At 42.7% G+C, this 16,904-nt stretch overlaps 1 protein-coding gene and 1 pseudogene across 2 annotated transcripts in view; one reads left to right on the top strand and one right to left on the bottom strand.

Annotated features, from left to right (window-relative positions):
• The window catches only part of Ankrd7 (ankyrin repeat domain 7), a 140,670-nt gene that overhangs the window by 35,724 nt on the left and 88,042 nt on the right, over nt 1–16,904 (bottom strand).
• On the top strand, nt 829–16,310 carry LOC148117838 (tetratricopeptide repeat protein 27-like; annotated as a pseudogene). The gene is made up of 7 exons (XR_015736615.1): nt 829–916; nt 2,525–2,583; nt 3,094–3,196; nt 9,318–9,482; nt 11,562–11,696; nt 14,092–14,204; nt 16,181–16,310. The product of XR_015736615.1 is annotated as a tetratricopeptide repeat protein 27-like (transcript).

Here is a 16,904-nt window from a genome sequence, read left to right as displayed (position 1 = left end):
TAGGAGCAGTCTCTGTAGGGAAAGCAACCTTCAGGCTGTAAACGTGGGTATGGGTGGGAGGTGTGGGAGTTGTGGGAAGGTTGCCATGGACATTTTCTGCACATAGTGTCAACATCTTCACACAGACTAGGGAAGCCATTTCTCTGAGCCTCACCTGGGCTTGCCAGTTTCCAGAGGTCTAAGGCATTGGGGTTCCTGATAGGGCTATGGCCTTGTCAAACAATACACATTCCCTCAGATTCTACATGCTCCCTATGTGAGTGTGTACCACATGCATGCTGGGTGCCTGCAGAGGCCAGAAGAGGGTGTCAGATCTGGAGCTGGAGTCACAGATGCCTCTTAGCTGCCATATGGGTGCTGGGAATCGAACTCAGGTCCTCCAGAAGAGCAGCTAGTTCTCTTCTTGATCTTGGAGCCCTCTCTCTGCCCTTCCCCCATTTTTTAGTGTCATGGTGAATATTTACAATACCCTCTCTTTTTATAGACTTTATTTTTAATTATGTGTCTGTGTCTCTGGGTGGGTCAGGCAGGTGAGTACACATGCCAAAGGAGGCCAGAGGTCTGAGTCCCTTTGCCGTATTTGTGGATCCGTGTGAAATACACACTCTCCCCTCTTCCCACCCTGTCTGCTCAGTCTGTAGACGGGAATTAATAGCACGTACATGCTGAGTAAGTCTCAGCTTTGACATCAGACCACAGTTCTCTTGTCTTTCCTCAGTTGTGTGACCTGAGGCCAGGTGTTCTCTCTAGCTGACAATTGCCTAGCCTGGTGAGACTCTAGGATCAGTGACCAGCACTGGGGGAAGAAAAGAGGAAACCTCAAACAGAATGAGTTCCTTTTTGACTGTTTTACTGAGCCTCCTTGGAGAAGGTTTTTTACTAAGTCTGTGTCGACTGGTCAGTGCCTTAACAGGAGGTAAGGCTGTCGGTTTCCATTTTTCAACACCTCAGCTTTTCTGCTATGTACTTCTTAGCAGATGAAACAGGCCTTTGCATTTCCCCGTAGAGCGAAAGGGAAAGCCCCTGATGGACTCTGCACTCCTACCTGTCACAGACCCTCACTTCAGGGTTAAAATCATAGACCCCATCTTAGCGAGCTCAGCGCCTTAGGTCATGTTTTCTTAACAGCTCAGTCCTTTTGACTGGAGGCAGCTGAATTCCCTTGTCTGGAAAGGAAAAGAGCAAACTGCCAGGCCTGACTCATCGTCCTGGTGGCAGATAAGGGAGGGGGTGAAGTGTAGACCGACTTCACTAGCCTCGGTGACTGGAAAGAGGAAAGTAAGGCAGCGCCTCACCAAATTCCGCTAAAGTAAACTGATTTGAACTTCCTTCCTCTTAGATAATCCCGTTTTCCTTCTCTGGACTGAAAAGCAGCATTAGTAATGTAAAAGGATTTCGCTGTAAAGTCAGAAATTCACGTGTAACTTCAGTTATACTCGTTGCATGTAGCTGGTCGGAAGGGGACCCTTGCCCTTGTCTGTGGTATTAAGGATTGAACCGAGGGCCTGGGTCGTGCTGGGCAAGTGCTCTGCTCTTGAGTTGTTGATTCTCCAGCCCTCTCTCCAAGCTTTGATCCTTCTGTTTCAGTGTCCCAAGTTCAGTCTGGGAGAAAGGCACTCCTTAATCAAATGACATATTAAATTCAAGTAAAAAAATGCTTTTGATAATTAAGCGTGATCTGTTAGTAACTATTGCTACTGAAAAATAAAAATTAGTTTCTTACACAGTCATGTAATATAATTCAGGGTAGCAGTTGTTTTTGAGATGAGATCACAAGGTAGCTGAGGCTGACTATCTTAACTGCCTGATTGAGATTGCGATTCTCATGCTTCTGCTTCCTGAGCGCTGAGCCTGTGGGTATGAACCCTTTGCCTGCCTAACTTTAATTTAGATGGCACAGTAAATACTCAACCTTTTTTTTATTGGTATTTATTGAGCTCTATATTTTTCTCTGCTCTCCTCCCTATACTCAGACTTTTTAATAACCCTTTTAAAATATGTATTATGGCTTGCACCGATATACTAATAGAGACATGAATACATAGAGAAGACTATCTATGTTAGTAATCATGACCTTTTCTAAAGGATGACAGGATTGAGACAGAAAAGAGAGACTGTGTGTGTGTGAGGGGGGTGTAGGCCAGGAGTCAATGTTAGGTGTCTTCCTTCATTGCTCTACATTTAATTTGTTTTTGCTTTTGAGACAGAGTCTCTTTATATAGCCTTGGCTGTCCTGGAACTCACATGTAGATCAGGCTGGCCATGAACTCTAGACATTCATTTGTCTCCACCCCACAGTGTTGAGGGTGCAGATGTGCACTGTTTATACCACCTTATTACAGCTTCTTGCTCTGTTTCTTCTTTCCCGTTCGTCTGTCTGTCCATCCATCCGTCCATCCATCCGTCTATCTAATCTATCGTGTGTGTGTGTGTGTGTGTGTGTGTGTGTGTGTGTGTGTGTGTGTGTATGGGTACCTGTGTGATTCATGGAGTCCAGAGGAGAATGTCACCTCTTCTTGTACAGCCTCATTCCCTCAAGATGGCGGCACTGGCTCTGAAGCGCTGGCTCTGCTAGGCCCACTGGTGAGTTCCTGAGATGCTCTCTGTCTGGTCCCCAGTTCTGAGTCATAGTCACGTGTGGTGTTTTTATGTGGGTGATAGTGATTTGTACTCTTGGTCCTTATGTCTGTGCAACAATTGCTCTTACCTGCTGAGCCTTCTCCCTGGTTCTTGTTCTCTCTTAATAAGGATGTATTGATAAACAAGAGGAAGCATGAGTGAATTAAAGGAAAACCTGCTGTGTGCTCAGTTTGTACCTCAGTTGAGTTGTTTTCCCTTGGGTCGTGAAGGGAATGGAGCACCATGGCAGAGCAGGGCGCTTGGCGTAGTCATTGAAGGGAGGTGGTGACTTCAGAAAGCAGGAAGGGAGACAGAGCAGCTGCTTTTGATCCTGGCGAGAGCATAGCATGCGTGATTAAGCTTATCTAGGAATGAATTTCCTGAGTGTGAAAATGATCCAAGAACTAGTCTCAGTTAGTGCAGTGTTTTTCCTAAGGGTCTCTTAATTTCAACTTTGATGGTGCTTTTTTCTAGAGCTTGCCGTGGTGGACTCTGAGGTATGTGAATATTGACCAACAGTTGCTTGAGGAGCGTTCACCTCAGCTTTTCGCTCTTGCTGAAGACTGTATTGATCGAGGTATGTAGCATATTTTTAAAATACTTATTTATTTACACATGTGCAAACATTTATGCATGTGAAGGTCAGGGGACAACTGTGGAGTATCCACTTTCTGTTTGGTTGTGAGATATGGTTTCTCTGTGTGGCTCTGACTGTCCTGGAACTTGCTTTGTAGACCAGGCGACCTTGAACTCACAGAGATCCTCCTGCCTTTGCTTCCTGAGCGCAGGATTTAAGAGGCACACCACCACCATCCAGCTTGGCATAGACACTCTCATTCCACCTTTTGTGGAAGCTGCGAGTCAAGCTCAGGTTGCCAGGCTCCCGTGGTGAACGCCTTTCCATGCTCAGTCACTTTGCTGGTTGATTGTTTTGGAGACAGGTTTTGCTGTGTAGACCTGGCTGGGCTAGAATTCACTGTATAATCCTAGTCTGGCCCCAAACTCATAATCTTCCTGTTTCAGCCTGTGTTTTAGATGCTGGCTGCTGTGCCCGGCTTAGAAGACTTTTCTTTGATACAAATATGTACCCCATTCTAATTTCTTGTCTGAGATGTTTCATTTGAATCTATTCTTTGACTTACTTTTGTGGCTTCTTGTATGAAGTTGTTTCTTTTTCTTCTGGATGGGCACTCATGAATTACTAGGTGTCTGAGTGCTGAATCCCTTCTTTTTGTTTTCTGCAGTATTGAAGACCAAGCCCAGGCCTTTGCACATGTAGGTGGGTGCTTTGCCTCATAACAGCATCTCTTTCTCACCTTTTTTGTCTTTTGAGTTTTCAAAAACAAGGTCATGCCGGGCAGTGGTGGTGCACGCCTTTAATCTCAGCACTTGGGAGGCAGAGGCAGGTGGATCTCAGTGAGTTCAAGGCCAGCTTGGTCTATAGACAGTTCTGCATATCTTACTTTCACTGCTTCTCTATGGCTGACTGGTGTCTGCCTAGCTTCTTGCCCTAGGCATGTCCCTCGTTCTCTCCTCCTTATCTCGTTCTTTTCTCTTCTCTCTCCAGCCTAGATTTCTCTTACTTATTCTCTTGCCTAACAGCTAGCTATTAGCTCTGCAACTTTTTATTAGATCAGTCAGGTGCCATAGGCAGGCAAAGTGAAACAAATGCAACACTTTTTTTATAATTAAACTAATGCAGCATAAACAAAAATAACATACAAAACAGCTATAGTAATAGTCTGTACATAAACAAATGTAGCACATCTTTGCATAGTTAAAATAATATTCTACGAGATGGTCCTGGGTAATCAACATTTCTTACTTGATCTAATGGCTTGACATAGACATTATAGCTATGTCTAAATTGTTCTGTAATATTTCATAAGTTATTTTATTTAAAAGATATTTTATTTTGGGATCTGACCCAACCAGTTACAGCTGAGATACCATGTTCAATGTCCTGAGGAAGATATTATATTTGAAATATTGCCCTTGAAGGACCATTAAAAATTGACAGTAGTTTTTTCAGCCTGTGAGACATAAGCAAAGGGTTTTGTGAACAGCTAAGATTGTCTTACTCTTGTCCAGGAATGTTACGTTAGTGAAATAGAGCCTATTGTAGCGACAGCTTCAATTTGCTGGGCCTATCACATTTATGAAAGGAATAGGTTAGAATCTTGAAAAACGTGTTTCTCAGTTCAGCATGGGGCATTCTTTGGGATGTTGTATTAAATGGAACCATAATTTCGTAGAGACCATTTATGGGCCCACGACTGCTTTTGGCTCAGATACTGAAAATGCATTGCATGCAGGGCGTGAGGTGGAATATTGCAATTTGAAGATGAACTCATGAAGTCACTGCCTAAGAAGAAACAGGTGAAAATATTTTGAGAGCAAGTTCTAGAGTGTCTTCTCCCAGCAGCTATATGACCCTGAGTTAGATTGTTCTCACAGCCAAAGACTGATGTATTCAGTGATTAAATTTTTTTTTGATAATTTGGAATGAATGTTATTAAATGTATATCATTTTAGTACAGCATTAAAAAAATCTCATGGGAAGATATTTTGGGTTTAGTTCATGTTTTATTTGTACTGGTTGACATTTTGTCCAGAAGGTCATGGATATGAATTTCCACGGAGAACTTGCATAGTATTAAAATAATAAATGTCTGTCTATTGGATCATCTTGCTCCTCTTTTATTTAAGCCTGAGTCTTCCAGAGTTGAAATCTTTTTCTCACAGTTGTCTCAGTGTCTTTCATTGTATCTCTAACTGCTTCTTGAATCTCGTTAGTTCTTCCCCAAGGGTTTCAAATTTTTCTTCCTTTCCTTTTCTGCACCAATTAGCCTTGTCTGAGATCTTTGTTTTGGAAAGACCCTGTAGAGATCATCTTGTGCAGCTAAGTCATCAAGACTCAGGGAGTTGCTTAAGTAACAGAACGAAGACCTGGGCTTCCCAGCTTCAAACCCTCTCTCTGTTCCCACTGCTTTTCTCCAGGAAATTTCTGGTTCGTATTTTGGTAACCAGCAATGTACAACTAATATTTCTCTCTGCATACCACACCAAGTACAGCTCTGAGTTTTTAGCTGTGTTAATTAGTGTCTTTTTTATAACTCTGTGAGGTGGAGCTGAGGGTCATTGAGCAGTGGGTATAATATAAGTGGATTTAAAAAGAATTAAAGGTGGCATCTTGTATTGTAGTTCAGATGGCCTCAAGCTTACTGTGAAGATCAGGCTGGCCCAGAACTCTGTGTGATCCTCTTGTTTCAGCCTTCTGAGTGCTGCATTTATGCTCAAAGCACCATGCCCTGCACTCAGGTCCTCTGCAGGCCAGCGTTCTGTCTTAACTCCCGAGCTGTATCTCCAAACCTAAAAAAGACCTGTTTGAATGATTGTTGTGTTATATACTGTGGATATCTGTGAACTCAGCGAGTTAGTGTCTGAAATACTAGTGGGGCAACAAGGACAATAAAGAGTAAAGAAAACACAAGCTAGACAATGTGATTAGCTTGAACGTATGATGTCAGAAGTTTTATCCAGTAGTCGATAATAGGATGAAATCTTGAAGCACAAGTAGGAGTGTTAGGAGGGCAGTGTGTGTACCAAAAGCCACAGACTTGAAGCATTGTTGTGGGGTTGACAGTGCCAGTATCTAGAATGGCTAGAGCAGAATGAAGGTGTCGGGTGAAGGGGTTGAGCAGGGAGGTAGGAGTTAGAATTTGGGAACATTGGGTTTCTGTCTTGTTAGGATCACCTTCAGAAGGCCTTATTCAGACTAAGTGTCTTTTTGAGCACTAGCTATGATAGGTTCCAAGTTACTGCTATTTAATGCTTTTTACTGTTACTGTTAGGTAATGCTTTTTAAGTTTTCACTTACAGTCGTTGTCCCCTCTGGACACAGTTTCTCTTGTGTCACCCTGGTTGGACTTGAGCCCCTGTGTTCATGTGATCCTCCTACCTCAACCTCCTGAGTAGTTGGGACTATAGATACGCACCACTGTCCCTGACTTGCGAATCCCTTTACTGTTTACTTGTAGTATTGTAATATGTGAATAGTTCATTCACCTAGTCCTCTGTTGATAGACATGAAGTCTTTGGACTCTTTCCCTTCTTTTACTGCCAAATTTTGATCCTAGAAGGTAGATAGGTTGAATGATAGAGGCAAGACTTGGTTTCCATAAGTAGCAAATTATCAAATTTGCACCTGTCCCTTGTTCTGTCCTTTGGTATCATCTGGAAGTTTTGTTCCGTCTTCTCAATCATAAAATTTTGCTGCCAGGTTGTAGATACCAAGGTTTTTCCCTTCTCCTGGCGATTCGCAGGGCCGTGTGACCTCCGGCTTCCTGGAGACTCTGCACTAGCTCTGGCTTGAGGGGATAACTTAGCAAGAACCTGGTTCTCTTTGTTATGGTGATTCCACTTGTATTCAAAGTCTTAGCAGTGGGCCCATAGCCTGGCTCCCCAGCTGATCCTGCTCCAGGCAACGGGAAGCTTTAATCTTCTCCTTTTGCTCCTGGATGGGAGGAGGCCTTGCATTTTCGATCCTTCTAGCCCACTGGTATAAATACCCGACTTGAGTTTAATAAAGTGGCCATTTACTCTGGTAAATGAGCAAAGGTCTCTTTTGTGTGTGTGTCTCTTTTTCAACCCTCAAGACAATCGTCCATTCTCGTGGGCTCGAGTTCAGGAAAGCGCACATCCTGAACCGGGTGTGGGTATCCATTGGGAAGTGCAGACTCTTACACCAGGTGAAGTCAGCCCCTCTCCCTCAGTAAGTTGCAAAATCCACTTGTTTTCAGAGGTTTTTTTAGAAGTGCTACAGCTAGATTCTAGAGTTATGGTAGAATCAGGTAAAGATTGTCTAGTGGGTTTGGAGATGTAGCTCGGTTGGTAGAGTGCTTCCCCAGCGTCTGTCTAGTCCCCAGCACATCAGAAGCCTGTAGTTCCAGCATTTGAGAGGTGAGGAGGGAAGATTAGGAGTCGAAAGAGTTCAGGATCATTCTTAACTATGTCAAGAGTTTGAGGCCAACTTGAACTATAGGAGATTCTGTCTTTTTGTGTGAGGATGATGGGATAGACTTGATAGACAACTGTTTTACCACTGGTGCAGAAACTGGTACATTGGCAAACCATAAAGGCTCAGAGACCCGAGAGAGTGTAATTGGCCTGAGGGTCCAAAGGAAAGTCATTGTGGCTAGAGCAGAGGAGGTCTGGTGGGCAGTGGAAGTCCAGCACTGTGCAGGACAGGATGGGGCAGCTTGGGGAGCTGTCTTCATCATAAGGTGAATCTATTTGCCATAGGTAAAATCACAAGTGCTGTGGGAAGTCTTTCTGTATATATGTTGCTTTTATTGGTTAATGAATAAAGAAGCTGTTTCCGCCAGTGGTATCTGAATAGAACTAGGCAGGGAAAACAAAACTGAATGCTGGGAGAAAGAAGTTGCAGTCAGAGAGAAGCCATGTAACCCTGCCAGAGATAGATGCTGGAACTTTACCAGGTAAGCCACAGCCTTGTGGCGATACATACATTAATGGAGATGGGTTAATTTAAGATATGATTTAGCCAGAAATATGCTTAAGCTATTGGTCAAACAGTATTGCTGGCTTTGCTGTGGAACAGCCGAGGTGGCCAGTCAGTCAGTGGGCTGTCTGAGCTGTTAGGGTCCCACTGCTAGACAGGCACCCTGCCTTGGAGCTCTGTTGAGTGCTCTGCTCCGGACTGTACTGATTTAAGTGGAGATAGCATCCTCCTCAAAGGCAGCATTGTGAGAACTTACACACTCACTGAAAGTACCCAGTGCTAAGAGGAATAGCTGTTTAGTAAGTGTGATTTCTCTCTCAGCTTGAGAAATTCATCCCTAGTGTTAGGATGCTTGAGGCATACTTCCCACCCTTTCGTTTCTCATTCATTCTCATAGACTGCTTTGTCAAAAACTGAAAAGCCATTACTAAAAATAGCTTAAAGACCAGCTTGTCAGGGATGTTGTAGTAGAGAATATTCTTCTGGGGTACCAGTTGGATGAACATCCTGCTATATGAGCAATCGTAAACCCTGGTGTGTGTAACAGTATTATATTCTTTAGTATATATAGTTATTTTTGATGATCATTTTATCTCAGATGCTTTGTTGTTAGATTATTATCCTTCCTTTATTTATTTTAAAATTTTAAAAAATTGCGTTACATTAAGTAATTAGTTTCCATGTCTGCCTGTGTGTGTGTAACGTATGTGCAGGAGCCTATTTGATACTCATTTTCACACACATACATGTTTCTTAAGGAAGAAAGTCTATATTTTCTATGACATGAACTCAGCCAATCTCCCTTTCTTCAGATTTTTCATGGTGTTGAATGTCCAGGTTTGGTTTGGCACTTTGTATCAGCGTCTGATGTTCCTATGTTTCTGGCCATGTTTTTGTGGGATGGTTAAGACAGGCACCTGGGAAGGATCAGTGCTGTGAATGGCATCTGCAGGACTGAATATGTGGGTGCAGAAGGCAATGTGTATAAAGTCTTAGCTGCGTCTTTGGAGCATATAAGTGCTTAGAGAATGCTGGCTGTTAGCTGCTGTTGTATCTGTGTTCTTTTATGTGTTTAAAGTTCTTCAAAATTTTAACTTAAACTATACATACTTCAATATTTTGGAACTCTGTTTTACTCATCTTAATTTTTAATGTTTCATGTTTTGTCTCACAGTGGTGAAACTAGAGAATTTATTTAAAGGCGATTCAGGTCGACTTTTAGCTATTCAATTCCATCTGGAAAGTGCATATGTATTTTTATATTATTATGAATATAAAGAAGCAAAAGACCGATTCAGTACTGCTAAAGACATCAGCAAGTTACAGGTTAATCTGACAGGTAAGACTTTACTTTTCATGGGTAACTGAATGTATGTATGTATGCTAGTATGAATCGAATGTGTGTATTACATTAGTATGTATGTTGGCAGTTTGTATTGCATTTTGGCTTTTGATCTTTTTTGTTCTTGTTTTTGTCCTTTTGGTTGTGAGGCGTAGCCTTTATTGGCTGAGCCATCTCTCCATTCTTCTTGATTATTATTATTTCTTATGTAGATTTTATTTAGATTCCAGATTTTCTCTATGTTGCCCAGGCAGGCCTTGAATTCCTGGTACTGCTGTCTTAGTCTCTTTAGTGTTGGCATTTGGGATGCTCTAGCATACTTAGTCTAGTATTTAATTTTTTTAGAGCCTACCTATTTTTTTTATTTGACAGTACATTTAAAAGATTTTATTTAGAGTTTATATTTCAAACAAATTTGGAGTTACATTTTTGTCATAGAGTACATTTCTTGTTCTAAACTAGTTAAATATTCGGTAGTAGTAACAGCCAGGCAGTAAATAAATGGACCTTGGATCATTTGGTTTTGGCATAAACCTCCAGAGAGCTCTCCTGACTCCCTAGTTTGGTCCCGCCCCATGCATTGCCCATTCTTGTTAAAACGTTGTGTTGTTTCTGTCCTGCTTTGTTGGATTGCATGTTGTGTTTCCAAGGGGACATTTCGTAAGTGTATCTTCAGTGTGTTACAGAAGTTCTCCTAAATCTGCTGTTGTCTCTTCCGAGTGCCATGTGCTGCACCCTCCCTAATCTGAACAGTATAGTTAGCCCTTCAGTATGAATGAACTAATGGGGCCAGACATCACAGGTTTAGGGGGCCAGGCTGAGCATCCCAGGCTGTGACACCTGCCTGTGCATTCAGTGACTGACACTTTAATCCCATGCTAGGCCTGGATCATTTCCTAGACCTTTTCTCAGCCCCAGTGTTCTGTGCTTCTTATTGAGTCAATGCTAATTGATAAAATATTCTAGCTGTACTGTGAGTCAAATATGGCTTTATGGAATCTTAGCCTTCTTTTATTAGAGTGTTCGTGTGAGAAAAGTTATTTGATATCTGGCTTATAGGTTTTGGAACAATGCCATGAATAATTTGGAGTCTTTTCTGTATTTGAAAATGTAGTTACATGTAATAAACTTTTGAGGTTCATTTCAGAGAATTTTTTTCAAATATTTTTGTTTTGGGAGGCTTTGGGGGGATTATTTAAATATTAATGACACAGTGCTTTGTATATTCAGCTTTAACTGGTGGTGTATTTAATAGCTATCACAGTTTTTTATTTTTTTCCCCAAAGTTGAGATGAAGAACTTAAAAATAGAAGTGTGTTCCCACATTAAAAAAAAATGAGACCCAGATTATGATTTTTTTCTCACTCAGCTGTAGAGTTTCTATAAAAAGTAAACTGTTAAGCCACTTAGGTAGCCATCTTGATGTGTGTGTTCCCAGGGTTGACAGGCACTCATGGTCAGAGTCATCGCAGTGCGGGAAGCTGATTTCTCAGGCTGGTCTTCGCCATCGCACCACGTTTCCAGACAGTGGATGTGGACACCTTGCTTCTCTGCAGAGCTGTCTGAAAATACGCATGCGATCTCCGAGACATAAGGAAAAGCTGTTTGTGTCACGTGGAGCCAGACGGAGTACGCGCCTGGGCCGTAGAAGCTCAGGCCCTGGCTAAATGTAGGCTTTAGAGCAGGGATCCTGAATGTGTGAGGACAAGTGTTCAGCCTCTGTCTTCCCATGTACATTATTCACATACACATTCTGTATGTATGCATGCATGCATGTATGTATGTATGTATGTATGTGAGTGTATATGCGAATTCTAGCCACAGTACTTAATAGGTTATTTACTCAGAAGAGACTAAAAATGAACAAAAGTAGGGATTGAGAGTCTAGTGTCAAGTCCTGGGGTTGAGCCTTGGCACCATGGTTCCTTGGCTTCAGGGAGTCCTTGAACATCACTGGGCCTCTGGTTTCTCGTGTGGATGGAGAAAACCTTTAGCACTCTGGAAATATTAGTCATCGCCGTCGGACTGTAAGTCTGACTGCCGGATCCACATGGAGGATTGTATTTTAATTTTCAGGAGCATTGGGAAAAAGGACACGATTCCAAGAAAATTATGTGGCACAGCTGATTCTAGACATCAGAAGAGAAGAGGACGCCCCTTCCAGTCATGAGTTCAGCCCAGCACCCACCCCCTCAGGAATACCTTACCAAGGTAGGTTGATCTGAATTGTGCAGTTGAACAGCATAATCAGTAGGTGACTCTCACAGAAGCTCGGAGTGGATGAGAACCCTTGTAAGTTCCTTGTCCCTGTTTTCAGGTAAAAATTATCAGTATCTTTCTCTTAAAATTTTCACTTACACAGAGGCCACGCTGCACCCACAGTCACACAGGGGCCACGCTGCACCCACAGGCACACAGAGGCCACACTGCACCCACAGTCACATAGAGGCCACGCTGCGCCCACAGTCACACAGAGGCCACGCTGTGCCCACAGTCACATGGCTGCCACGCTGCACCCACAGTCACACAGAGGCCACGCTGTGCCCACAGTTACACGGCTGCCATGCTGCCCCCACAGTCACACGGCTGCCACGCTGCGCCCACAGTCACACAGAGGCCATACTGCACCCACAGTTACACGGCTGCCATGCTGCGCCCACAGTCACACAGAGGTCATACTGCACCCACAGTTACACGGCTGCCATGCTGCACCCACAGTTACACGGCTGCCATGCTGCACCCACAGTCACACAGCACAGTTCCCTTACAGTGGAGCAGTTACGAGTTAGCAGTGCCGCCGCAATGCCCCTTAGCATATAAAAGAGACAAAGAGGCTTTCTTTGTTTATTTTGTTTTTTGCCTTTTGAAGCAGTCTCTAGCTGTATAGACAAGGTTGGCCTTTAGTTCCTGCTCTCCCAAGAGGCTTGGGTCCTGGAACCCTGCGTAGGAGTGTTGAGGGAATAGAGACACACAGACATACACACAGTAAAGCTGGGTTCAGGCGGGCGTCTCCTACCTCTGTGACCTGGAACTACAGCATGTTTATTAGGTACAGCACGGGCCTGGGGAGTGCTTAGCTAGTCTGTGTAGGAAGTCTCTGTCTGAATCTCCATGTCAACAATACTCAGAACTTCACTCACTCAGGGCTCCCTCTGCTTCCTATACTAGGATTGTAGGTTTGAGCCACCGTACCCAGCTCAGTATTAGTCCCTTTACTTTTGTCTTCTGTGAATATTTAACATTCAGAGACTTGAAAATTCTCTGGCTTCTTCTAAATACGTAAACCAGCAAGCAGTCCTTTCCTCTTATTTTACAATCTGCCTTCTACTCTGTCATTATTGGGTTGGTTGGTGCTTTAGTATGCTTTTTGGTATGTCTAATGAGTTCTTTTCTTGTGGCTTGAATTTAAGATTCTTGAATGCTTGACTTCCTAGGCCTGTGCAGCTGCTTCCATGGGGCCCACAAACATGTTTTCATTTTCCAGAGATTCCCATACCTACAGTTTTATATGCTAATTAAATTTTTTAAAGATTTATTTTTCTTTTATGTGTATGGTGTTTTGTCTGCACATATATCTGTGCACCACATGTGTATAGTGATCACAGAAACCCAAAGAGGGAATTGGGTTCCTTGGAACTGAGTTATAGATTGTTGTGAGCTGCCATGTGGGTGTGGGGAATCGAACCTGGTTCCTTTGAAAGAGCAGCCTGTGCTCTTCATTGTTGAGTCATCTCTCCAGCTCCACATCTACCGTTTTTCATTGTCCTTTTATTGATTTCAATGTCTTTAGCCCCTCTGCTTCGGTACGTGTTGTTTTAGAACCTATAAGTAAATTTACCTTAAGTAGACTTAATACCAAACTTCTATTATGTTCTGAGAGTAATGCCAAAGGGAGAGACTAGGGCTGAGGGACAAGGAGGCACCATCATTCAGTTTGGTCTGAGGAGAACCTATGATAAGAATGCAGGTGGGTTCCAAGTTCACTGTTTGCTTTTATGGTAACTTTAGTAAGGGGCAGCTGTTAGTTCTAGAAGAATAAATAGAGGAGAGAGGTTGCAGGACCTAGCTTTACTTCCTCAAGGGTGTGGAGCTGTGGCCGAGCCAGTGCATGTGCTGCTGTGATTAGCACTAGTCAGTGAATGCATAGTAAGTGCAGGCATCTTTAATTTCCTCCTCTCTCTTCTCAGTCCTGTTCAAGCCCCTCATTAAACTTTAGGTTGCCCGTTGCAGTTTGGTCTTTAGGCAAACAGTATCTTTGAAAAGAGATTTAATTCGGAAATCTAAGCACACAAAAGTTAATGTGAGTTTGAGTTTCTTTACAGTTGAGTAGGCTGAGGCAGCAGATACCTGCGAGTTTAAGCTAGCTTGGTCTACCTAGTGAGTTTTGGCAATCCAGGCTTACATGGTGCGACCCTGCCTTAAAAACATACAACACACACAACTAACCAAAGAAACAAGAGCCCTCCAAGGTAAATCAAAATTAAAGTAATGTACCCCAGCCTCCCTCCAAAAACTCATACATCGGTGTCATCTCCTTTAGTGGTATGTTGCATGAATGAACAAAATGTAATTTTTGGTCTAAATAGTTTCTCCTGTGTTCTACCAGAATCTTGAGCTCAACGATGATACTGTTCTAAATGAAATAAAGTTAGCAGACAGTGAACAGTTTCAGATGCCTGACCTGTGTGCTGAAGAGCTTGCTGTCATCCTTGGAGTCTGGTATGTTAATGGCTGACTTGGCTGAGTTGAGGATCTTGACTGGTGTTGCCCTGCATTTGGGAAGGTCTTCATCAGGACCTCCCCATACAGTCGGAATCTTGTGCTGCTTATGAAGGTGGAGAATTCTTGGACAGCGAATTAAACGGTCAGAGGTTCAGAGTCTGTTGAGTTTGTAGATTGTTCTTCTCTTTCCTGTATAAGCAGATGTCTTTGCTATCCTCGGCCGGGTGTAGAGCTCTAGTAACAGAAGAAGTAGAGGTGAGAATGACTGAGAGCTGCATGGAGAGGCTGGGTGTCTGTGGGTGGTTTTCACCGGCTCTCTAGGTTATCCCCTTTTCCAGGGTTTTCACTGAACCTGGTGCTCTCCTGTTCACTGCCCAGTGAGCCCTGGGGATCCTGTCTCTGTCCTAGTTCTTTCCCCGTTTATTTTGTTTTGTTGTCACCAACAATAAAAACAGGTGCAGGCCAGGTACACAGCACATTCTTCAGAGCTCAGGGCCAGCTTAGATTCTAGGCCATCTAGGGCTCTATATTGAGACCTGTATTTAAAGAAAAAAAAAGGTTGGGGGTTGGAGAGATGGTTCAGTGCTTAAGAGCACTTGCTGCTTTCTTGGAGCACCTAAGTTCAGTTCTCAGCACCCACACCAGGTGTCTCCAGGTTCAAGGGATCTGATGCTTCTGTCTCCTTAGGCACTTGTACTCATATGCACATACTAACATGGTGAAAAATACATAGTTAATTAAAATAATAAAAAGGAATCTTAAGTAGGTTCAGTTAAAAGTTATTACATAAACATTTTGATGCTTATAAAATTTTTAAATAATATTGAAAATTAAAGGAAGTATTACAATTTTATAGGATTATGTTTTCATTCTTTTTTAAATGTTATTTTTTTAGATTTATTTTATAACTATTTTTCTTGCGCTTATGTATATGTACTACATACACACCTGATGCCCACGAGGTCAGAAGAGGGTGTGGGATCCCCAGAACTGGGGTTGCAGATGGTTGTGAGCCACCATTTGTGTACTGGGAACAGGACAAGAGTCCTCTGCAAGAGCAACAGGCTCTTCCCACTGAGCTAGCTCTCCAGCCCAGAGAAAATGCTGTCCTAAGTTTTGTGTTTGTTCTTTTCTGGCCTCTAAAGATATGTTTGCTCTTACATTTTGTATCCATTCAACCTGAGGCCTCCAGTTGCTTGTTTTCCTGCTTTCTGGAGTACCCTGTGATTTATTTCTCCTTGCTTTATTGTGTTTCTGTGGTTGTGTGTTTGTCTGTAGCTGCAATGTAATTTGAAGGGTGGCACTCCACTGGGAATATGTCACAGTTTGTCTGTTTTCTCTTTGGAGGTTTTGATTATTTTCAGTTTTTCTATTACAGTGAATGTTTATATGTATCATTCCTATTCCATTCATTTGCTGAGTTTTGGGGCTCTGTAATTGAGAATGGAATTGCTGAGTTGGGGATATATTAATGTTTACCTAACTTCAAGTGTGGCACTAATTAGACTCTGTCACCAGTGTCTTAGAGTGCCTGTTGTCCTACCTCTCTGGTGACTTTACTGGTTTTAACTGTCTGGTGGTTATAATGCAATTTGTTTGTGATAGAGGTCTTGAAATTGGGACTTGGTGCTGTATTCTTTCTACTGTCTGGTTGAGTGGCATCACTTGGATTTATTTCTCTCTCTCTCTCTATCTCTCCCTCTCTCTTTTACCATTTACTGTTGGTGGGGTACATGTCATGGCAATCATCTTTACCTCTTCAAGCATCCTGTAGCCTCTGGACTTCTTCTTTTTCCTAATATGATAAATTATTTTGACATAAGCCATTTTCTTTTTATTGTGGTCTTTTGAAAGCTTGTTTCTATGTCTGTATATATTACTTAGCATTGTAGTATTGAGTTAAATATGTACTTTAAAAGGTAGTGATTACAGCATGTATTTTATGATTAATTTAGCTTTTTTTTAATTAAAAGCACAAATTTCCAGAAGAACAACCCAGTTCACAAACTAACGGAGGAGGAGTTACTGGCTTTCACATCCATGAGTAAGGGCGTCTCCCTCTCCAGTTCCTTTTTTCCTTTGGTGTATTGTTGCTCAAACTGAAACCCTACTAGCTAAGAAAATGAGGTGCTTACCCTTATCCTGCCCGTTCTCAAGCCACACATTTCCTGCTGTTCCTTTAAGAGGCCTGCTTTTCTTTGTCTTTGGTTAGATTTGAAGACAGTGACCATATTCTCATTCTTTTCTGTCTCTCTCTCTCTTTCTTTCTTTCTCCTTCATTTCTTCCTTTTTTCCTTCCTTCTTTTTTTTGACTCCATGACCTACTGTGCATATAACAGATAATAACGGTTTGTTGCCTGAATGAATGAGTGAACTAGTGCCCAAGTGTTCACGAGTCTTTATGCATAAGAGTGAGGGCCCATTTTGATGCCTACCTGACTGTCTTGACAAAGGGGTTTGTTTGTTTGTTTGTTTGTTTGTTGGTTTTCTGAGACAAGGTTTCTCTGTAGCTTTGGTGCCTGTCCTGAAACTAGCTCTTGTAGACCAGGCTGGCCTCTAACTCACAGGGATCTGCCTCCTGAGTGCTGGGATTAAAGGCGTGTGCCACCACCGCCTGGCAACAAAGGGTTTTGAGCAGGGCCAGGAGAGCAGTGGTCAGGGAAGGAGATGGCATTGGGAACAGAGGGAGCTTGTTAA

This window comes from Myodes glareolus, chromosome 25 (assembly GCF_982192425.1).
Source record: "Myodes glareolus chromosome 25, mMyoGla1.1, whole genome shotgun sequence".
Classification (NCBI taxonomy): Eukaryota; Metazoa; Chordata; class Mammalia; order Rodentia; family Cricetidae; genus Myodes; species Myodes glareolus.
This window is presented reverse-complemented; position numbering and strand designations above follow the sequence as displayed.